Source organism: Eubalaena glacialis, chromosome X, assembly GCF_028564815.1.
Source record: "Eubalaena glacialis isolate mEubGla1 chromosome X, mEubGla1.1.hap2.+ XY, whole genome shotgun sequence".
NCBI classification, from domain to species: domain Eukaryota; kingdom Metazoa; phylum Chordata; class Mammalia; order Artiodactyla; family Balaenidae; genus Eubalaena; species Eubalaena glacialis.
Genome location: NC_083736.1, coordinates 36425204 through 36449674, shown reverse-complemented (window position 1 = coordinate 36449674; position 24471 = coordinate 36425204).

Below are 24471 nucleotides of genomic sequence, written 5' to 3'. Positions count from 1 at the left end.
CAGAAATGATTTCTCTCCCCTTATCAACCCCGTGTGTGTGTGTGTGTGTGTGTGTGTGTGTGTGTGTGTATGTGTGTGTAGGGGTGCCACAGTTACTCCCCTTCTCCTATTTCTCTCTTTGGTTCTGTCCCTTTCTTTTCCTTCCTCTCCAGTCACTAGCATGAGAGCATTGATTAAACACCCTTCTGCCCCCTTCTCTAGGCTGAGGCAAATTCTGTTAAGTATGTACCTGTTGGAGGGACATGAGCCCTGGTCCACCAGCCCTTGTTGGAGCAGGAAGGTCACCAGCTGCCTCATTCCAAGGACCTGAGACCATTGGAGTTGGGAAACTATTCATTCTTCATCAACAGCCCTTCCCACATGTGTCCCTGCCCCCAGCCCCGCCAAGTACCCTCCCCCTTTCCATCCAATTTTCATTACTTCTGCTGAGCATTCACTGGCTTCTTTGTGGCCATGTTCCTCGTCTGATCCCCTCGATGTGGGCATCTCCCAAGGCCCGCTACCCACTTCCTGCTGCTCTCTCTCCCCAGACTTCCCATAGGAGCCAGGCCAAACCATCCCCAGGGCTCAGCGGTGACTTCAGGACCCTGAAATCCACAGCTCTGGCCTCAGCCCGAGGTCACTTTCACCTGAACGCTCTTGTGGCACCTTCAATTCAAATGAATCAAATCATCCCCACTTCTTTCCCCATAGTGTTCCCCGTTTCTGGCAGAGATGTCTGTCACTACTCCCTCAGCCCACACCGGAGAATCGTATTTGACTCACGACTCACCCGCTCCCTCCTTCAAAGCCAGTTTCCAAACCCGAGCTGGTTGTTACCCTATTCCTACACTCCCTCCCTCTCCTTGTCCCTCCTGCCACGCCACCCTGGGACTTTACTGATGAATTGGAAAGAGACAGGAATGGGCCCCCCAGCTGAAAAGAATATCCCCAGCCCAACCAAACCCACCAGGCTCTGGACCCTTGGTCCCTCCTACATGCAGCTGCTAGGTTAATCTTCCCCTGCCGGGGCCGCCCACCTCTGGGCCTTCGCGTGGTCAGGTTTCCCCAGCCTAGAATTGATTCCAGTGAGTTAAGAGATTAAATGGTATAGGTGCCAGCCCTTTGCAGTTTGTGGCTTTGAACAAATGCTAGTTACTATTTAAACAAGAGTGGGAGGGGGTGGGGTGGGCTCAAGTCTCACCTCCTTAGAGAAGCCTTCCGGAAGGGGAGAGCAGTTCTTTTGCCTGACCCGTCGGTATCCGTTCCCCATCTTCCCCCCACCCCCCGAGTCTATAGGGATCAAGTGAAGTCCGCCATGCGCCCAGGATCCTGGGGTGGGCCGTGGCTCGAGCTGGCCCCAGTTCCAGCCAGGCAGTGGCAGACCTGGGGATTTTTCTGGAACTGTTGGGAAAGCGCATCCTCTCTGTCACAGTTGCTCTACTAATGAAATGTGAGTCTGAGGCCGCTGGTGGCCATCTTGTCACCACCACTTGGGATAAGTGCCTGGAATCAGCCCTGCCTGAAGCCAAGCACCTTTTAACGTGTTGGTTTCCGGAGCCAGTACCTTCCGTTCCCCCACCCCTACCCACTGAGCCAGTTTGAGTGGCGTTTCTCTGCCTTACAACCAGAAGAGTCCCGCCTGCCTCAGTCCTGAGACACCTCTCTCAGTTTGCAGCTCTAAATCGTTGCCTTCCCTACCCCTCCCTGGGCTCCGACCGCATTCAGCTTTGCGGTGTTATTTGGACCTGCAGGCGGAGAACCCTATCTCCAACGGGCCTGAGCCCCTCCTGAGGGGGGTCCCCTGTCTCCTGTGTGCCAGTAGCCTGCGGCGGGTGATCATTGCCAGCAGGAACGCACATGGTCTCCCCCTTACAGCCTCCTCACAGTTCCCAGCCCCTGGGCACAGTCACTAGGTGCCAGACGCTAAGAGCTTTACCTATGCCAGCCCAGTCCTTACAACCACCTGAGGTCGGAATTATACTGTCCCCATTTTGCCGATCAGAAAACTGAGGCATAGGAAGGTTATATACTCGACCTAAGTAATGCAGTTCATTGGCTGCAGAGGCAAGATTTGACTCCAGGCCAGTTTGCTCCGAAACACTGACCAACGGAGCCTTTTAAAAGTTTGGCTGATCTATCACTTGTTTTCGTGGTCCAGGGTGCTTTGAGTTCCTCCTATGGCCCCCAGTGCTTTCACTCAGGATCTGAATTCCTCTTCCTGCCAGACGGGTATAGGTGCATCACGACTTGCCTTGAGATTTATGGTGGGCCCCTCACCTGTGCATGCTTTGGAACAACTAGAGAGCCTGGGTTATTTACTGTCCCTCACAGCCGTCCCCTGAGGGAGCCTGTCCTGTCCCTGAGTCCTGTGTGCATTACGCAGGGACCCCCTTGTCATTGTGGGCGGGGTGTGAAGCGGCTCCAATCCCACGTCTAACTGCTGTGTCTTAGCTGCCCCTCTGCAACTGTCCTTCCAGGGCTAGGCCCACTGGAGGGCCTTTACCCTGGTGGCCTATGTGGCCAAACAGTTTGCATTTCCAGGCAACAGAGGCTGGAGTTAGGGCTACCCTTGGGATGCTGCCAGTTATCCCCGGTCCTACACTTTGGTGGCTGCCTAATTTTGCAGGACGGTGTAGTCAGAGTGTATGGGCTGGAAACAATCCCTCAGAATCACAGATTTAGATTCGGTGAAAACCTCCCCCACCTCCAACAGTATAACATCTACATCATGTTCTGCAGTTTCAAAACTAACAGTTCGTTTCATCATTACAACAGCCCTGTTTGTTGTCATGATTCCCACTGAGGCTCAAGGAGGCTCTAAGTAAGGGATGGTAAGATAGAGACTCAAAGCCGTGTCTCCTGGCTTCGGGTGAAGAATCTTTGTCTTCTTGACATCACGGGGATTTGGCCCCTTCAGTGACGCTCATTGATTTAACAATCGTACATCGGACGTTTTCTGCCTGCCTGGCACAGAACTGGGAGTTGGAGATACAGAGGTGATCACAGAGCTCAGAGCCTCAAAATAGCCCCTTTTAATGTGGTAAGAGCCACGATGGTGTTAAGAATGGAGTGTGGTGGGAACACGAAGGAGGAGACTGTGAATTCTCCCATTTGGGGAAAGTGACAGTGTTAGAGAAAGTTTTGGAGAAGGACAGTCACCTGCTTGTCTTCTATGATGCACAGACAGGTCACTTAGTTGTGACACAGATATGGGCCCCCAGAGGACAAGGACAAAGTTCTTAAGTCTTCCCCAGGCTGGTTCTCGTGGTTGTTCACTCGCGAGCTAGACCCTGCACACACACTCTGTCTTATCCTCGCTCCAAGGGCAAGGTCACCAACGTGCCCATTTTACAGGCAAGAAAACCAAAGCCCAGAGAAGTCCAAAGCCTCAGCCCTCTTGTCTCAATTCAGAAGAACTTAGAGGGGCCATCTTCACTCTGGAGGTCCCCGTGGGATCCACCAAAGCCACTACTGTGATCTCATTGCCATTCGACTTCTCTGCCCAATTCTCTCACTCCAACTCAAGCGTTGATCTTGAGACTACACGCCACTAAACCTCCTCCTTATAAATTTCCATCTCAAAGTCTGTGTGTGTCCTGGAGAACCTGATCTAAGACGCCATGTTGCGTATCTTTTCATTTCGATTTTGGTCATCTGTGAATAACAAACCCTCCAAAATAACAATGACCTAAACACGCCAGAAATGGACCTCTCACATAAAAGCCCAGAGGTCGGAAGTAAGACAAGTGACTCAGGTGCCTTTGATCTTGTTGTTCTGCCCAGCATGGCTTCCCGTCCCAAAGTTACCTCATGGTTCAAGATGGCTGCTCGAGCGCCCCATCACCTCCCTGCTCTATCGGGCAGAAAGGAGAAGAGGGCAAAGAGGGATGCACTCACTTCCCTTCTACAACACATTCCGGAAGTTGCTTCTGCTTATATCCCATTGGCCAAACTTAGTCACATGGCCATACCACACTTGGCTGCAAACCGAGGCTGGGGCCTGTGTGGTCTTTATTCGGGAGAGGAGCACATGTCCAGCTAAATACTGGGGATTTTATGTCTAATGGAGAAGAGGAAGGTGGATATTTGCGACAGCTAGTAGGCTCTGGGTGTGTGCCCACCACAAAGCTACTCAGAAAAGTGCAGACCCCCAGGGAGGGCAGAGGCTGTGTGCGGACTGCCAGGCATTTGGGCTCTCCTGCTAGTCTTTGGAAATCATCTCTCATCTCCACACCTCAGCTTGGATCCCCGAGGACAGGGTGTTCTTGCTACCTGAGGGTCTTTTGGCCTTGCTTGAGGTCTCCTTGAAGGCCAAATCAGCTCACCCCTCCTTCCCAGAAGCTCCCAGGGGAAGAATGACTTTTCCTCTCATTTTCTCCCTCCCTTTCTCTTTGATCTTGTGGTTCTTTAACCGGGTGTCTTTAAGTCTCCCCTGGGGCAAAAAGGCATCCCTTGTATACCCACAAATAATTAAGTGCTATAGTCATTTAACATATACACAGACGGCATCACTATAATTACAGAAAATATATTACACATCAGGCACAGGGGATGGGGGCAATTCACCACCCAGCATGGCCTAGAACCAGAGGTGAATGGATGCCTCGGGCTGGTCCCAGGTTGTATCCCTGCCTGGGCCCCTCTGTACATTTCCAGCCCTCTCTCCACGCCCTGCAGGCCTTGAAGCTGTGATGAGTGGCCCCCTCCGATTGTACATGCATTGCCAAGTCTCCCCCTGCATTCCCCATTTTGCTGAGGCAGTAGAAATGGTGAGTTTGGGAGTGCTGACTGTGTAATTGACCAAAGGAGAGGAAGTGATGGAATAGGGTAGAGAGGAGATCTCAGCCCTGAAGGGGCGGGGGAGAGGAAGAGGAGGGAGGGACGTGAGGAAGAGGAGGGAGGGACGTGAGAAAGACGAGGGGTAACTGGGAGGAGAAGAAGAAACGGCAAAGGCAGAGGGATCAGTGGCTCCGAAATCCTCCCCAGGGTGTTCCCCAGGAAGAGAGAATAACCGTGAAGATCTACAGCTCGGAGAACAAGGCTTGTCAAAACAAGGCTCGTCAGTGTGCACCTGAATCATCTGGAAGGAAAAAGGTGCTGTGAGCCTGGGGGTTCTGATTGAGTAGGTCTGGGCGGGGCCTGAGAGTCTGCATTTCTAACGTGACCGCACTTTGAGTAGTAAGGACTTACAGGAACTTTTGGATGCACCCTCTCCTTTCATCCTCACGATGCCCCTGTTTTACAGACCAGGGAATTGAGGCTCAGAGATGCCAAATACCTTGTGTGAGTTCTCACGGACAGCCAGCCCTTGGCTTTCTGTTAGTCTGTAGGGCCGTGTCCCAGAGTGGGCTGGAGAACATTTCCGCATGTGGAGGCTGGGGACGATGCATCCAGCTCGGAGGGTCGGCAGATGCCTGGGATGTGTCCTGGATTTGAGCCCGGAGGCCTGGGTTTTCAAGGACCGAGAAGCCGAGACACAGGGAGGAAAGAAATGGCTGGGGGTGGGGTGGGATGGGGGCAGCGTAAAAACAGAGTAGGATTAAAAAGAGGAGTTGACCGTATCATCTGTAAGGCGAGGCAAAGCTGGACTTTATTACTAAGCCGTGTGCCTGGAACTTCTCAACCTGGGTATCAGCTGTCTCTCGGAAAATGCTCACACTTTGTAAGATCAGATCTTTGTGTTCTGCCTGCACATGTCTTGATGTGGAGTCGCGGAGGAGGAGGGGCTGCTAAATGAGAGTAAAGCCATAGAACTGCGTTTGGAAGAAGGGCATCCTCCGGATGGATGGGGGGCGTGTGGGGGATGGGGGTGCGTGCCGAGAGGGTTAGGCGTCAAGTGAGGGAATGCACGTAAACAGCTTAGCATCGGGCTCTGGACTCCTCAGGCAATAGTAATTGTGAATTATATTAATAAATCGCAGAAATATCTTGAAATATGATGTAAGAGTTTGGTGGCAAGGACCTCCCCGCGATGGGTCAGCAACACCTCTGAGAAACAGCAAAGGGAGGAGCCTTAGGGATGTAAGTTCTCACAGAGCTTAGAATCTACCAGGGAGATGCCAAATTATCAGGAGGCTCCTAAGGAGTGAGCCAATTCAGGTGTCTGCAAGGGCTTCGTATTGGCTAGAGGCAGGGTGGTCCATCTGGGAAGGCTGTACAGAGGATGGAGGAGGAGGACGCGGCAATGCTTCTGGGGTAGTCCGGGTCCTCCGAGAAGCAGATGTCAGGAGAGGATGTGCCAGGATTTCATTAGGGGAAATGCCTGTGAGAGAACTAGGGAGGGAGCTGGCAAAGCTGGCAGAGCAGGGAGGCTGTGATGCCGTCTGACCCGAGAGAAGGCGAGAGGGCAAGGAGCATCTTAGACTGTCCGGCAGTCTCTGGAATGTTCAGCGAGGCCAGTAGGCTGTCCTCAAACCAAAGTCAGCTGGCAGAAGAGTCCTGTTTCTCCTTAGCACCGCGCCTCGCTCAGTCATTGGCTGGGGTGGCCAAAGGGAGGTGCGGCCTCAGCCGAGACGCTGGGATGCATTTCAGAGCTGGGCAGCTGGGGCCCTGGTGCAGTTATGTCCCCTGAAGTTGGAGGGCTGTGAAGCACAGTTTCCAGTACAGTTGCTTTCCAATAATTTGCCTACCAGACGGGGAAAGCCCTTGAATTCTGTTGGGACAGGGGCCCCAAGCCAACTGCAGGGCTTTGCATGTAGTTGTCACTCCATAAATATGTGTTAAATGACTACAGAACTGGAAAGTGAATCCGTCCCAAAGTGTATGCTTTCCTTTTGCTAAATAGATCCTCCCAATGAGACTGATTACTTTCTTTCCGATAGTTTTCCCTTTTGTGACATTAGTCTATGTTTGCAAAAATTGCCAGGGCCTGGTGCAGCCCGCTGTGAAAAGTCTTACAGGGTGAGAGGCCCGAGGCCTTTTCCGCTGTTTGTGGACAGCACGGTCCTGCTGGATTCTCTCACTCGGGAAGAGCCTTGGTCCAGCAGAGCCACCTTGGGGTCAGATCTGCCACGAGTCAGGAAGCTAAGTAGAGGCTCCCTTGCTTCTAGAGGGAAAGGCCCTGTAAGTCTTTCGTCTCCGCTGATCGCTCCCATCCCTGCCCCTCCGCCTCACAGCCCACACGTCGTCCCCTTGGAGACCGTGTACACAGCAGAAAGCCTGCTGCAGACGCAACAGCCAGAAGGGGGAGGGGGCTTTGGAATCAGGCAGGTGCCGGGAGACTGGGCTTGCTAATAGGAGAGAAGTGGCAGCGACCCACAGGACCCGGCCTCCAAGCCCCACTAGGACTCCCGAGGTCCGGGCCCCAAGGGCAGCCTCTGCCTTGCTTCTCTAGGGGCTGCGGAGCCAGCTGGGACATGTTTTCCTCTGTCAGTGCAGGCAGATGCTGTGCATCCATCTTCTACACACGTGCTTCTGCCTGGAGAGGAAGATAAAGCGGCTTGTTCCTCCTGCACTACTACGTGAGTGTGGTGTGGCCACCGGTTACTGAATGTAGGTGTGTGTGCGTGCGTGTAGGCACGTGAGTTACGGAGAGGAGTTGCTGCCAAGGACGGGATAGTGTCAGGAATGCTACATTTCTCTCCCGACAGCTGTGTCTCGAGAATAAGTTGAACAGGATCTCTTAGCGCTAATAACCTAGAATCCGAAAACAACAGCAATAATAATAATAATAGGTAGCACTTAGCACTTGCTATGCACAGGTCCTGTTCTGAGCTCTTTATGTATATAAACTCATTTAACCCCGAAAACGCCCGTGAGAAAGTCCTACCATCATTCCAGTTTACAGATGGGCAAACCAAGGCACAGAGAGGCTAAGTAATTCACTTCAGGTAGTTCATGCCGGGAGTGGCAGCATGAAAGCTCCGAACTACTCTACTACAGGGTCTGTCATCACCTTTCAGTGCCTCAGCGTGGCCTTTGGCCTGCGTGGGAGAAGAAAACAGAAAGGTTTTCCCCAAGTAGGAGTGGACTTCTGTAAATCTCCCATTGCAGAGCCCCAGAGCGGTGCCTGGGCCATGGGGAAATCCATGCTTCATGCTAAAAGAGAAAAAAGACCCTTCATGTCCAGATTACCAGTTACCAAAACCCCTCTAGTCAGTAGAGGACACAGTTCCTGGCACCAAAGAGAACATCTGGAAATGTTGGACTGAATATGTGTGACCCATAGGCATTGCTTTTGGAAACGATTCCCGCCTTTATGTCATTTGCTTGTTCATTACTTCCGAGGCGTTAAGAAGCCAACAATTCTGGTCACACGTGCTTTCCAGTTTGCTGCACGTATTGTGAATAAACCCAGGTAGGGTCTGGGAGTCTTGGTGGCTTGGACCCCTGCCTCTGATACCTGGACCCTGTGCTATGACAACAGACACCACCCCCCTGTGCTCTGCACCCCCCTGGATGCCTTTTGATGATCAGAGAAAGATTGGATTGTTTAGTCTTGGTTTAGTAATTACTGTACATCTTCTATTTTTATTGTATTTAGGCTCATCAGCCTTTGAAAGTTGGTTTTATGGACATAGAAGCTTGGTGAGCTACAACAAAAACGGCCATTTTGTGATATTCCATGGTTTCTGTGGGTCAGGAATTCAGGAAGGCCTCAGCTGAGCCGTTCTGCTCGGGGTCTCTGATGCGGTTGCAGTCGGAAAGGGGCTGGAACTGGAATGGCTGGGGTGGGGGGTTACTGAGCCATTTCTCTCCTTGCCTGTGGCCTCAGGGCCTCTCCACGTGGTCTTTTAGCCTAGGTTGCTTGGGGCTTCCTTACAGCACGGTGGCCTCAGGACAGTGAGACATGGTAGCTCAGGGTCCCAAGCCCGAGTGTTCCACGGACCCAGGCAGAAGCTGCATCATCTTCTGTGACCTAGTCTCGGAAGTCACATAGGGACACTTCCCCCATAGTTAGGTTTAAGGCAAGGGAACAGAGCCGTCACCTCTCCATGGAAGGAGTGTCCAAGTCACCAAGAGGAGCCATCTTTGGAAAATGCAATCTGCCACAGAGGGGGTTTGGCAGGGGCTCCAGGACAATGTGAGAGCCCTACAGGGGTCTCTTGACCCAGGCTAGGGTCCCTGATACTTACAAACCTTGGGCACTTAGCTGCCCAAGGGCACTGCTCGGGGAGGTGCTGGGTGGAGCCTTGCCTGGAGCAGGTGCCCTGGGAGGTCAGGGCTGCAGGAAGGCATTGAGGGGAGGGGTCCCAAGGGACGGGAGGAGCTGAGTGACAGCCATCCGAATCAGAGAGGTGAAATAGTGGATCACGGGCCAAGAGGAGCTGAGTTCAGACCGCCCTATGGAGAGCTCAGACCCCGCTTTGGAGAAGGGGAGGGGCTAAGAGTGGGGACCAGGCCCAGAATGGCGAGTTAGCATTGAGGATGCCTGCTGCCCTCGCGAGGGGCGCTGGGGAAAGGGCTTTGAGGAGGAGAGGCGGGCTCTGGCATTCCGTGTCTGCCTGAGTTAGCAGGGTGTCACCCCTGGTTGGTCCCCTGCCACCGGCATCCCAGGCAGACAGAAACACGTCCCTCTCAGGGTGGAGGTGGGGGGAAGGTCTCCAGCGGGGGAGGTAGAGGTGTGGATTGAGGGGCTGCGTCCCAAATCCCTGCTCGGGAGCACGTGGCCCCCAGCCAGGCCTGTGTGAGAAATTGATTCCACGGCCAAGCTGACCGCCTGAGGCCTCGACAAAGCGGAGAGCGGCATACATAAAGTGCTGCCCCCCACGCCAAGCACCTCGGCGGCCTCTGTTTGAAGGTAAGTCCATCCATAAGCCTGCCGTCAGTCTGGGCTTAATGTACATGATTTCTGGCATTTACAGCAGCGCAGCTCCGAACGCTGGAAGAAACTCCAGCAGAATAATTTGCCAGGGGAAGACGTGCGGAGTGGCAATTGCTCATGGCACATCTGAACAGCGACGGCTCCCGGGCCAACGAGCTCCCTGACAATGCTGGCCCCCCTGGCCTCTCTCCACCGCTCACCTCGCCGCTAAGGAGGGGTTTTCTGAGACGGAGATTGTGCGCTCTGTGGGCTTTGACTCCGTGTGTAGGCGCTGATGTTGGGTGTCTTTGAGCCCCTGAGTCGGGGTGGAAGCCGGAGGCGGGGGCGATGGGTGGGGTGGGCCCTGCTGCTTCTCAGCTTGATGCCAGCACAGCAGAGGGATGGATGGGGGTTGGTCCTCGGGGCCCTAAGGATTTTCTAGGATGTTGGGACACTTGACTGAGTCAACGTGACTCACGATGGTGCAGCCTTGTCCCTTGGCTTGAGGGGTTGGGGGGCAGTCGCCACCCCCGGCTCTGGGGCTGCCTGCTCCCACCTGAGCCCCTGAGAGCATCCTCAGCCTCTTTCTATGGCCGCCTGGCTATCTCCCCTCTGCTTCTGTTTCTCAGATTCTCTCTCCTTTTTCTGTTTCTGCGTCTCCCACTTTCATCCCCTCTCTGGGTCTCTCTCCTTTCTGTCTTGGTGTGTCTTGGCTTCGATCCGTGTGTGTCCCCAGATCTCTTGGTCTCTGTGTCTCTCTGTCTCTTTCTGTGTCTCATACTCCTTCTCTCTCTCTCCCTCTCCCTGTCTCTCTGTTTCTATTTCTACCTATCTCTTTCTTGCTGTCTCTCTCTTCTTCCCCCCGTCTCAATTTCTCTGTCTCTCTCTTTTTTTCCTGTCTCTCTCCTGGATCCTGTGGCAGTGCGCAGCCTGAGCGTGCGTCCTGAGGGGACTGTGGAGCCAGCAAGCCCAGCACAGCATTTCTTTTCCTCACCCAGCATCTCCCTCAGCCCCACCCGCCTCCCTGCCAACCCAGTCCTCCCAGCCTAGCAGTGAGTGAGGGCTGCAGTCAGACAGGGCAGCCTCGCCTCCCGGACCCACAGGCTATTTTTACCACATTTAGCTCCGGGTCTGCTGGCTGGGGGCTTTAGCTCTCTGAGCAGGTTAGAGACATGCGCACACATGAGCGCATCCCAGAAGCAAGGCCTCCTGGCACTGCCCTGGCCATTTCCCTGCCACGGGGACCCTGTTCTTTCCTCCTGCCTCCTTTAATTATTTGACTTGAGGGCATTGATGTCTACCCACGTGATGCAAATATGACCCCCTGGATCTGGGTTTGGATGGTATGAAACTCTCATACCTTATGTTTATTTACTCATCAAATCCCCAAAACAACCCTATGAAGTAGTTACTGTTATTATCCCCACTTTACAGATGGGGAAAACTGAGGCATAGAGAGACTGTCTCCCCAGGAGACACGATGATTAAGTGGCAGAGCCGGGATTCTTACCCAGGAAGAGTGGCTCCCGAACTCCATTCATAACTCTCATGCTGCTCCCAGTCTCCTCCCACATGTGGTCGGAAACACATGGAAGTGATCCCCATCCTCCAGCATCAGAAATGCTGACTTTCATCCCTCCACAAACACTCCATTTTTAGAAATAAACTCTGAATGTCAACTTGTACTGATTCTTGCAGTGGTTTTGATGTTTTTAAAAGCCCACATTTTATAGCCGCTGGTCTTAAATTTACTACTTTTTGGGACAAATGCCAAATGGCACAGCAAAAAAAAGAAAGAAAGAAAGAAAGAAAGAGACCCCTAAAGGAGACAGGCCATGCCTTCTCTGTAAACCCAGCCCCTGAGAAAAACCTTCACCTTGTAGCCAACAACAGTAACAAAAGCTTCTGCCTCAATGGGCAAAGGGTAGGAATGTGGGTTATAGTCAATTTTCTAGGTAGCAGCAACCAAGCAGTTGACAAAAATTTCATTGGGACATTTGTAAGTCTGAGGCTGCCTAACTGGCCACCTGGTGTCCGCTCACACTCCTTTGCAAAGCAGCCAGAGCCATGCAAATACAGTCATAGCACTGACCTGTTTTTAAGCCCCCAGTAGCTTCCCATCACTCTTGGGCTAAAAACCAAACTTGGGGTCGTTGTGCTGCACAATCTGGCCCCTGTGGACATCTTCAGACTCATCTTCCACCTCTGGCACTCCCCTGTGCCCACCAAACTCCAGCCACGCTGGCCTCACAGAGCCTCAGACTCTCCTTCCTGACCCCAGGACCTTTGAACATGCTGCTCTCTCAGTTCAGAATATGCTCCTCCGACCTCCTTTGAGCCAGTTCAGTGGTTCTCATAGTGAAGTCCTGAGAACAGCAGCATCAGCCTCATCTGGGACCTTGTTAGTAAAGCCAGTCCTCAGGCCCGACCCCAGACCCGCTGAATCAGACACTCTGGGGGTGGGGTCCAGCACTCTCAGCTCTAACCAGCCACCTAGGGGATTCTGATGCCCGCTGAAGGTTGAGAATTCCTGGCCCAGTCAACCTGTCCTTGGCTTCCATGTTTCTGCTCTCACACCACTATTTGTGCCTCAGGGACGATGCCCTGACAACGTCCACCTGAGCGTAGGTTGGGGTCCTTTCCTGCAAAGGAACCGTTTCAGTTTGCAATTGTACAAGTGTTGTGGGATTAATTGATTACAGCCCGTCTCTCTGACTAGACTGTAAGCTCCATGAGGGCAGGGATCATACCCATTTTGCTCAGAACATGGATCCCCAGAACTCTGTATGATGCCTGACACACAAATTACACGATGTTAACTGAATGAGCGAACGGAGGTTGAATCCTAGTCCTGACGTTCTCGACTCCCCGGAATCCTGGCCTCCTGTCTGTTACATGGGGATGCCAGAACTGGCCTCTGACCTCCTGGACACGCTGTGATGGGGAGAACAGTCACCAGCAGCAATAGCACTGCCACTAACAGTGCTCACAATGGGCCGGGTGCTGTCCTAAGCAATTTGCAGGTGTTAAATACAAGGAAAAGTGCATAGACAAGTCTGCACAGATGTGGAGATTTCCTCTCCAACCACTCATATCCATTCTCTGATCTTTGTTCTGTTCTTGTCTCAGGAGGCTGACCTCTGCAGATGGCATCACTGGGCTCCCTGGCCCTCTGGCTCCCTGTTGGGTGTTGCCAATGGGAGGCACCTGCAGGGGTTTGGAGTGAGAGAGGAGAGTGAGGCAGGGTATTTATCCTACCTCCTGAATCTCTTTTCCAGGTCACAGTATTGAGACTGGCTGCATTTCTCTACCTATAGCCCCAGCTCCTGTCTGATGGCCTCGCTTCCATGGTTGCCGAGCTGAACTGGGGCAAAACCACTTGTTCCCTTTTCCCTTTCAAGCCATCTTAGTAAGTTTGGGCTGGTTAAACAATGGATATTTATTTCTCATGGTTCTGGAGGTTGGGAAGTCCAGCATCAAGGTGCTGTCAGATCTGGTGTCTGGTGAGGGCCCACTTCCTGGTCTGCAGATGGCTATCTTCTCCTGGTCTCCTCACATGGCAGACAGCAAAGAAAGAGAAAAGCAAGGTCTCTTGTGTCTTTTTTCTGAGGGCACTAACCTCATTCATGAGGGCTCCACCCTCGTGTCCTGTTCTCCTCTCAAAGGCCCCACGTCCTAATACCATCACCTTGGGGGTTAGGTTTTTAACATATGCATTTTGGGCAGACACAAACATGCAGTCCATGGCACAGGCCTAGGAGTGGTCACAGCGTCCTGCTGTTGCTAGCCCCCGGGTGTGTCACCATTCACTGTGTTTGGTTTGTTTTGATAGTGTTTTTCTTCCTTTTCTAAATGTATCATCTCTACTTTCTCCTCAACAGCAGTGTCTGGTGAATAGAAAGAAGCATCCCAGCCCCGTGGGATTCCACTACCAGGCTAGATAAGGAAACCCAGATCACCAGGCAATTTAAGCCACTCCCGCATCCCATCTCCTCCCCCACCCCACCCCCAGCAGGGAAGAAGAAGTCATCCTTGGCTGTCACTGCCCAGCCCTGCCATGGGTGAAGCCCACCAAAGCCACTGTCTTGGACACCCACTCAGTTGCTACCTGGTAACTTCCCTTGGAGCACTTGGGGGGCAAAGGAGAGGGAACATGCCTGCAATGTAATTAACACTATAACAACTTGTTTCCCCCTTGGAGAATTACACCATTAGCTGCTTCAATTGTGCATGAAATATAAATTACATTACTCGGAGGCATCCTGTCGGAGCAGACGCAATGCTAAGTGACGAGGCTCTCCACGGTGCATCCCACTCCCCAGCCAGCGGGTCAAAAGGAACACGAGCCCTGAGGCCTAAAGCCAGCAGATCTGCCCGGTGATCTCCCTGGCTGTTCCAGCCTCAGAGGATCCAGGGCGGAGAATCTTTGCCGGAGGAAGCCATGTCCAGAGAGCATCATCCCCAGCCCTTTCTCACTTTCTGAAAGGGTTTGGAGCCCTGGACCAAGCCTCTTCTCATGCCCAGCTCCCAGACACAAGCAGAAAAAAGGGGCTGCTTTCCTTCTCACTCTGTGTGCGCGCGCGTGCGTGCGTGTGTGTGTGTGTGTGTGTGTGTGTGTGTGTGTGTGTCTGTGTCTGTGTGTGTGTGAAGGGTAGAGGAGCTAGTCCGGGGTATTAACCTGTCAGGCTGAATGGGAAGCCAGTGGGCAAATGTACTTGAGAAGGGAGAGAGGTAATCCTTCACCAGTCAGATCCAAAGTTGTCTCCCGCATCCATTCATCCTGCCGTCCATTAATTCGCCTTGCTGAAAGGCTCCCGTTCCCCACCTGGGCCAGGCCCATGCAGCTCCCTACTTTGTTTCAACGCCAGCTGTCTGGCACTAACCTAAGCCAGCTTGAGACCCTCACTCTGCGTATCATTAGGTCTGGGTTGATAAGCTGCTGAGAAATAGGGTGCAGGGTTTTGGTCTGTCATCTTTCTTTGAAGACAGTGAAGAGCTTTCCAAATCCCGGTGTCACGAGAAGGCAGTCTTTGCTTTGTCAGAAAAGACACGGGTTGATGTGTATCTGTTTCCATTTTGAGAGGGGGAAGGGACACTGGGTACACTTAGCCATGGCCACAGTTGTGCCTTTTATCTGAAGCCACCAGGCCGCCGATCCAGGGGCGCCATTCCACCTCTTTCCTAGCACCCTGGTGCCTGGTCCCCTGGGAAAAGTGCGGTGGGCTGCCCCTGGGTGCCATCGACAGCTGCCGGGCAGGCTCAGCGCCAGCCCCCTCTCACCAGAGCCCCTGTTAGGGCAGGAAGTTTGGAAACCCAGCCTGAAGCTGCAGGAGAAATTTGGGGAAATATCGTGCAATTACCCTAATGACAGCTGTACAAATCACACAACCACCCGTCATATCCCCCGCCGCCAAGAGAGCCAAAAACAGGAAGAGCCAAAACCCACATATGGATTCAGGGAGACCTCTGGAAGCTGTCCCTGCAGAGGGCCTGGGTGGGGGGAGCAGGAGCCAGAGCTGAAAAGGCTGCAGGGGCTCTGGCGCTGGCCGGGCCGCAGGGGACCACCTCAGGACCGCCCCCTCTGGCAGAAACCTATTCTGAGGACCCCCAGCTCATGGAGGTCCTCCCGGCTGCCTTCTCTGCCAGGCTTCTGGCCTCACGCTCCCTTCCAGGCCAGAGCAGTCCAGGAGACTCTGAACAGGGCCTACAGGGGATGGGGTGACAGCTGTCAGCTCCTGGTATTTGTCTGGCTTGGGAAACCTCCTCCATTCGGTAAATCTAGATATTGTCTTGGACTTTGATCAAGACCCAGATCAAGTCTGTCCTCTTCCTTCTCTCACAGAGCCATCCCGGGCTCCCACACCCCGGTCAGAATGCCTAAAAACACACCATTGTGCTCTGCAGTCCGCCTCTTGATTCCCGGCTCCCTTAGAACCATCTGCTGTGAGCAATCACAAAAGTACCAGGTGGGGGACAGGAGGTTTCTGTTTCAGATGTCTCTGTCTCTCTCTTTCTCTTGCTGCACCATAGTTCTAGGCACACTGTAAGTGTTTCATCATAGATCCGCAGGACCGTGCGAAAGGATTGTTTTTCAATCGTCTGATTTCATGAGATAGAATTCGAGGTAGGTATTAATGGCTCCATTTTACAGATTGGGAAACTGAGACTTGAGAGGCAGCACAGAGGTAGCTCACAGATACTTGGCGTTTGTTGAGTACTCGTGCCAGGCTCAGGATTAGGTGCTGGGGATTCCAAATATGAGGATGTCATCAACCCTGGCCCTGGGGGCTTATTGCTCAATGAGAGGGTGGGAGACTCGGTCTCTTTGCTTTGTGACCTGTAGATGAGAGAGTTGCAGAGAAGCGCATCCCTGGGGCGTCCCACACAAATGACTGAAAAGCAAAGACCAGAGAAAGAAGACTGCTCTGAACTTGTGGCTGGAATGCTTGTCCCTTGCCTATAGATTAGATGAGAACTGGAGGGCCATTAGAGATCATATGGTTTAGTGAGGAATAGGAAAAGATGGCTGATTTCTCAAGGGCAAGGCGGCTTCTAATGTAATTCATGACAACAATAGCTACTAGTCTTTGAAAAGTCACCCCGTGGCAGGCCTGGTGCCGAATCCTTTCCTCACATTATCTCTGCAGCTGCCCTGGGTTCCAATCCCGACTCTATCACCATATCCCAGCTATGTGACCTTGGGTGAGTCATGGAACCTCCTCTGGCTCTGTTTGTAGAAAGGGGATATAATAGTTCTTCCCTTATTGGGGTGTTGTGGAGATTGAATGGATTAACATACACAGAGAGTTTAGAACACTGGTGTTCAAAGTGTGGTCTGTGGACCAGCGGCTTCTGCATCCCCCATTAGAAATGCAGGGCTCAGGCCCTGTCCCAGGCCTGCTGAATCCGAATCCATATTTCCAAGACCCCGAGGGGGTTCGCATGCATGCTAGAAGCGCTGGCTGGAAACAGCACCTGGAGTGGAGTAAGTGCTCTGTAACCGTCGGCTGTGATGAGTGTTATTATTTATCATTACATCTAATCCCGCAGCACACCACAGGGCAGGAATCCAAGACTCAGACAAGGTAAGTATGCTGCCCCAGCTCCCACACCCGGGAGGCAGGATTCCAGTGTAAAGACAGTCAGCAACCAGCCCTCTGTGCCCAGAAATGAGGGGCTTTCAGTGCTAAAAGCAAGATGGCCCCAGGAGAACCAGTGTGGGTTCGGTTGGTCACCATAGGTGCAGATAACGCCAAGTTTCAGGGGCCCTGCCTACGGCACACAGCATCACTGCAACATGCTTTTTTTTTTTTTTTTTTTTTTTTACTGTGGTTAAATACAAATGTCAGAAAATTTACCATTTAAAGTGTACAATTCTGGGGACTTCCCTGGTGGCGCAGTGGTTAAGAATCCGCCTGCCAATGCAGGGGACATGGGTTCGAGCCCTGGTCTGGGAAGATCCCACATGCCGTGGAGCAACTAAGCCCACGAGCCACAACTACTGAAGCCCACATGCCTAGAGCCCGTGCTCCGCAACAAGAGAAGCCACCGCAATGAGAAGCCCGCGCACCGCAACAAAGAGTAGCCCCCGCTCGCCGCAACTAGAGAAATCCCGTGTGCAGCAACGAAGACCCAACGCAGCCAAAAAAAATAAATTTATCAATTTAAAAAACTAAAAAAGTGTACAATTCTGTAGCATTAAGTAGATTCATAATATCCTGCAACCATCACCACTTTCTAGTTCCAGAAGTTTTCCATGCCCCTGAATGGAAGCCCCATACCCATTAGCCTCTCCCATTATCCTCTCCTCCCCAGCCCCTGGCAACTACTAATTTACTTTCTCTCTATAGATTTGTCTATACTGGACATTTCATATAAATAGAATGGACAATATGTGGTCTTTTGTGTCTGGCTTCTTTCACTTAACATAGTGTTTTTGAGGTTCACCCACATTGCAGCATGTGTCAGAATTTCATTCCTTTTTATGGTTCCATTGTATGCACAGACAGCATTTAGTTTACCCATTCATCCCCTGATGGACATTTTGGCTCTTTCCCCCTTTGGCTATTGTGAATAATACTGCTATGAACATTGCTGTACATGTATCTGTTCGAGTCCCTGCGTTCAATTCTTCGGGGTCTGTACCTAAGAGCTGAACTGCTCCTAGGGTCATGTGGGAGTTCTACATTTAACTTGTTGAGGAACAGCATGCATTTTTAAGGCCCTCTGTGTGTTGGGCACTGAAAAAACCCTTCAGATCCAGAGAGAAACATCACCTGGCCTCTGCCCTTGCAGGCATCCGTCCAGGGGTGAGTCAGCACACACGCCCGTTGAGGCCCAGGTGCCCCCCAGTCCCCTCGGTTGCTGGCCCAGGCTGGAGAGCCTCCATTTTGCTTTCCCCTGCTCTGCAGCCTCCTTCGAGGACCTGGAACAGAAATTTCTGTTGCTCAGTTACACTGAAGGAGCCAAAGGGGGCTAAGGAAACCGAGTGGAGAGCATGAAAGTGTGTGGTAGTCCTTGAGTGCGGGGCCATTGGTGCCGGGGAGTTAAGAGATGGAGGGAAGAAGGCGGTGGGGGGAGAGGAGGGAGAGTCAATTTCTGGATCCATCCTTGGGGAAGGAGGAGTAGCCTCAAAGTAAAAGGGTGAAAATCCCTCTTTGCTTTCAAGAGGAACTGCTGTGCCACACCTCGCCTAAGGTGGCCAGGTCTGGTGGCGGAATTGAAGTGCTAGGCATGGGAGGGTGGTCGATGCCTGGGTGGTCACCATTCAGGGGCTTCCTGTGCATTCTGGGCTAATGAATAGCCTTTGCTGATTTCCCAGATTCTTTCCCTGGGACCTCCACCTGCCCCCCCCCCAACAATGGCAGGTGAAGGCTGCTGCGGGAGGTGGGAAGGTGGGCCAGGAGACACCCCCCCAACCAGGCTGCAACAGGAAGCAAGCAGGGCTGTCTCCCTCACCCCAGACCCCGGCAGGATGGGAATTGGGCTTTGTGGCTTCCTCCAGTTTAGAAGCCAAGACAGAACAAGAGAAGTGAGAGCAGAGAGAGGGAGGAGGAGGAGACGAGGAAGAGAGAGCTTCTGCTGGAGGAAATAATGACCAGAAGGGCTACAAGTCAGGACGAGGGGTGGCGGGGACGCCAATGCTGCTGCTAGGGTTGGCGGGTAACGAACGAGGGGAGAGGGAAGGGCGCGAGGTCAGCTGACACAGCTGAGCAGGCTGGTTTTTTTTCTCTCTCCACTGTAAACACTCCAGCCTTCACCTCCACCGCACACTGAACCCCAAAGTGGGGCCCTTATCTGCCCGCCCCTCCCACCAACTTGTCCCTGTTGCCATGGAAACTATCTGGGGTAAGGTGATCTCTCTCTACTTCCAACCTCCCTGCTTTCAGCACCAATCAATCAAACCCCCCAACCCCATCTCTCAGGGGGAGGTCCTAGGGGAGAGTGAGGAAGGAGAGAAATTAAACACAGGAAAAAGAACAACAGTAAAGAAAAATGAACAAAGAGGAGGGGTGATGTAATTCCCGCTGTTGATCAATTCCTTTTGTCCCTCCAGCGACCACACCCTCCCTGTTCTTAACTCCTAAAGGTGGAAGGGACTCTCCGTGGGGGGTTTCCAGAGCCTCCAGCCTGGACCCAGGGCAGTATTTCTGGCCATGGAGACCTTCTGAGGATTTCCCTTCCAACTGTCCACGCCCCTCCTCTGAAGGAAGGTCATTGGAATGACAAATCAGCCTGGTCATGGGTAATTAGAGACGGGCTGGGGCTTACCTGCCAGAGCGAGCAAGGTTATAATGGGGTTGACCACTGGGGATTTATTTCCTGTGGCAGATTGTATTTTGCACAAATGGCTAAAACAATAGCTTCTGCCTTACATGCTCTCCGGGAACCTTGTCTCGCTCACATGCAAAGGTGGAATCTATGTCCCTTCCCCTTGAACCTGGGCACCAATCAGAGTTCTTATGGCCTCTAAATACTCGAATACTACAACTCGAATCGCCTGGCTGAGCCCAGCCAACCCCCAACTGATTGTTGTGGTTTTCTGCCAATGGGTTTGGGATGGCTTGTTTCACAGCAATAGAAAACTAGAATGAAGTCAGACGTTAGGAATTAGAAGTCTGGGCACTATGGCAAGATTTCCCACAATGAGCTCACTTCAACATCTCAACTTATCTGCCTCTAAAAACAAAGATGTTTAACTGCTTCTCATATGACCTGGTTTTGGCTGGGTACACATAGCCATAATCAGTCACTGCTCTGATTGTAAAATGCTGTGAGGGATCTAGGTGACAATTATGATCCAGATGCTGATTTCGTGCACCAAAAGAAACAGCCGTCCCATTTCCACTAGGTGCTTGTCTTAGCAGTTTGCCCAGGGATGTCAGACTTAACCATGCCAGCCGATAACCTGCAGGTTATCTAGTCTTTGTTAGTTACAAAACCAATGGACTATCTGTACGTTCTCTCAATACTTCCTTCCGTTTGTGAACTATGGTCCAATTTTCAGACCTAACTGTGCACTGGCTCCCCTGTAGGTAGCTGTCACCTTGCTTTCTGCTCAAACTTCTTGAAAGTTGTATGCATCAGTGGTCTCAAACTTTAGCCTACATCAGAATCACCTGGAGGGCTTGTTAAAAACCAGATTCCTGGACTCCACCCTCAGAATTTCAGTAGGTCGGATTCAGTGAGGCCCAAGATTGTGTGTTTCTAACAAACTTCCAGATGTTGCTGATACACTGGTATATATTGGTACCTCCACTTCTCCTTCTATTCCCCCTTCAGCCTAGTACAGTGTGATTTTTCCCTCCCCCAGGATTGTGTAATAATCAAACCAAATGACTTCTGCTCATTCCCTACCCTCCTTTGACCTCTAGGCATCATTCAATGCCATTCGCCACTTTTTCCTTCTTGCAAACTTCCTCTTCCCTTGCCTCCTGCTACATATCTCTTGCAGTTCTGAACCCACCTTATTGCTCTTTCTTCCTCTCTTTTTCTTTGCTCATCTCTCGAAGGTTGACATGCTCTACTGTTCTCTTCTTGATCTTTTCTCAGCCTCTACCCTTCCTGCCCAGTTCCTACCATCATCTTCCATCTACACACCAATGCCTCCCAAATTTATAGCTCCTGCTGTAGCCTCTTTGCTGATTTCCAGGCCCATATTTCCACCAGCCTACTGGGCATCTTGAGCTGGGGATCCTGTATACATTCACCATGTCCAAAACCATCCTTCTATAATCTTTGGGAAAGCTGCTTTCCATCCTTTATCCCCTCAAAGCCAAATGATCATCAGATCCTAGCCAGAAATGTTTCTCTAAGCCCCATTCTCCCCTCTAGTCTCCTTATCCACCCCCATCCTTGTTTGGATCCCCAGTAGCTCCTGCCTGGACCATTGCCATGGCTTTCTAAGCTTTCCTTGCTGCCAGCCGATTTCCCTGCCATTCCATTTGTTTACACCATTACCAGTTAGATTTCTTAATCTTAATCAGATCACTTAATTCCCTGATTAAAACAGTGGAATGACTCTCCGTAATTGTAGCGGACACTACCAGCTCTCCGCCCTCTAGTCTCCTCACCATGTGCGTGGACGTGAGCTTCCAATGTGCCTTTCCTCCTGACAGCCAGCGTCTCTTCGCTGAGGGACTGCACTCAGGCTGCCAGAGCCACTTCCCCTCTGCCATGGAGCAAGGACAGCCTAAGTTCCCCAGGGCGCAGCCCTGAACCGGTGACTAATGGGTGGGCGGCTGTAAGTTCCCCCTGCAGGACTAGGCTAAGGTTGCCTTTGGAAGGACTTGGCTTAGTATGGGCCCTTGGCTTGGCTTTTGACCTTTTCCTACTTTCTCTCCAGCTCTTGCTGATAGCGTCTCCTAACAAATCATTTTCACAAGAATCCTTGCCTCCAAGTCAGCATCTGCAGACCTTGACCTAAGGCAAGTACTTGAGGAGAAAAAACCCTCCTAAATCTGGAAATCAAGGCCCTTCAAAATCTAGTCTTAACAATGTTTCTGGATTCATCTTTCCCGAGTTCCATGTGACACTGCAGTCACGTGACGGACTTGCATTCCCAGAAAAGGCCATGTGCTTCCAGACTCTTGTGGCTCCGCTGTTGGGGCATGTCAATCCAGCTCATCCTTGAAGGCCCAGCACACGTGGGAAACCTTTTGAAATCCCTCTTGCAGTGCCACTGCCCCAGTTCCTTTTGTCTTTTGTATATTTCCCTGGTACAATACTTATTGAGTTAATGCGCGTTAAGTCTGTTTCCCACATTCATGAATTTTCGTATTCTTGGCACTTTGCAGAGTCCTTGGTCCTCAGTAAGTGCTTGTTATGGGCTGAATTGTGTCCCCCAGAAAAAACTATGCTGAAGTCCTAACTACCAGGACCCCACCATGTGACTTTATTTGGAGACAGCGTCTTTGCAGATGTTGGCAAGTTACAGTGAAGTCATTAGGGTGGGCCCTAATCCAATATGACTGGAGTCCTAATAAAAAAGGGAAATTTGGACACAGGGAGAATGACATGTGAACATGAAGGCAGCGGCTGAGGTGATGCGTCAACAAGTCAAGGAACACCAAAGATTGCCAGTAAGTCTTGGACTTACCGACACCTTGATCTTGGACTTCTGGCCTCCAGAACTGTGAGACAGCACATTTCAGTTGTTGTAAGTCCCTCAATTCATGGTACTTTGTTATGGTGGCCCCAGGAAGTGAATACAGTGCTCAGTAAATGTTTTTTGAATGAATGAATTTGACATAACCCTTATTTAGCACTTACCATATACCAGGCACTGTTCTAAGCCCGACACAAATACTAACTCCTTTAATTCTCATAACACCACTGTGAGGCAAGTGTTGTTATTATCCTCATTTTACAGAGAAGAAAATTTAAGCACAGAGAGGTTAAGTAACTTACCCAAGGTTGCAGAGCAAGTGATAGAATTTGAAAGGCAGTCTGACTCCAGAGCCTTAGAGCTTTGCCACTATGCTCTGCTGAATTAAGATAATTCTTGTAACGACTGTTGCAAATGAGGTTGTCAAGGCAGAGAGGGAAACGGGGACAGAGAGGGTCAAGGGCTGAGTTTCACTTGGGTGGTAAGTGGCAGAGGTGGAAATTGACCTCTTTTCCCTGATTCCTAATCTCGTCCCCTTTCTACGAAGTAGAAGGGATGGGCCTTGAGAGTGTCTCGTGATAAACACTCACATTTGAGAGTCATTGCCACTAGTCTGGGTACCAGCCAGTAAAAACGGGGCGGGTAGTTGTCAGGGAGACCTGGCTCCCAGGGAAGGGGGGATGCTCCGTCGCTGGTTATGGGCTAACAGTGGTCGTGTAAATTTTCATTCTCAGTGAGTGTAACTTCCATGACTGATGGTCATAGGTAGAATTGCTTGGGCTTTAGATTTGTGGATCTGATGCCCATAAACCACATTTTCATATAGAATACATGTCTGAGGAGAAGCGGGCATGTTTTAATCTCGTGAGTTACGGCGCTGCCTCCCTCTAAAACCTCTGAGGCAGCCTCCGAGGAGTGAAGAGGTTGCTGTGACAAGGGAAAAACCCACCCAATGCCTCCCAGCCTCCCTTCCCCGCTCCTTACTCAGAGACCAGCATCTATTTACTCTGTAGGAGGGAAGGATGTTCTAATCGGTTTTTAAGGGCTCTTGCTACCTCGGAGTGGCAAGAAGAGAAGAGAGGTACACAGGCAATTTGGGCCTCTTCAGTCATGATTCCCAATAGCTGTTGACAGCTGAGTGGTTCAGCATTGGATTTGGTTGCAAAGGATGACATTGGCGGTGGTGTGTGAGCGTGCATGTGTGTGCACGAGCGCGCGTGGGCGCATCTGTGCTTCTTCACAACCAAGTCGGCTCTGCTTATCAGGTTAGTGCTGGGTACCTTTGGGGCTGAACAAGTGGGAGGAAAGAAGGTGTGCTTGCTGGAGAGCTTCCAGAAGGATGGGGCTTGCCGGAGATGGACAACGCGTCGGCCAACAAAGAACACAAGTCACAAACAAGCCTTGTGCCAGGAGGGGCTCCATGGAGGCAGCTCCACGTGGTTTGAGGCTGGTGCAGGTGCGAACCCTGGCAGGTGCTGATCTGAAGGGGTAGCTGATGGGTCCAGAACCAGGGGAACCAGAGTGGAGCTGGGATAGACACACGCCGACGGGCTCGTGAGTACTTGGCTGAGGACTGGGCCAGATGCCAGGAGATACCGTACAAGAGGGCAGGACAGAAGCCAGGCCTGGATGTGGGCAGGGAGGTGATCAAGCAGCAAGATGGTGAAGAAACAGGGGGCAGGTGATGGGGGGCTTAGGTGCAGCTTTGTCTACAAAGGGAGGCCGGGAGAGCTCTGAGCCAGGCAGGAAGCACCCAAGGAATCCCATCTCCCTGGAAGGATTTTACTTGTTGGGGGACCTTTGGTGGTTGTGTTGGTACTCATGATGCCTTAATCCTAAGGTGGCCTCATTCTTTACTTGGCTCCCAGGGTGTCATCGTCCCCTGGCTTTGCTCATCCCTCTGGCCACTCCTTCTCAGCCTCCTTTGCTGCTTCCTTCTTGCTTCCCCAGTCTCTCACCTTTGCAGTGCTCCAGGACTCCCTTGCACCTCTTCTCTTCTCTGTCTACACCCTTGCCCTAGGTGAGCTCATCCAGTCTCAACGGTGCTGAATCTCTACGCCAAGGCCTGCCGGATGCCCGTCTTCAGAGCAGACATCCCCACTGGGACACCCAACAGCACGTCAAACTCAGCCATGCTCCC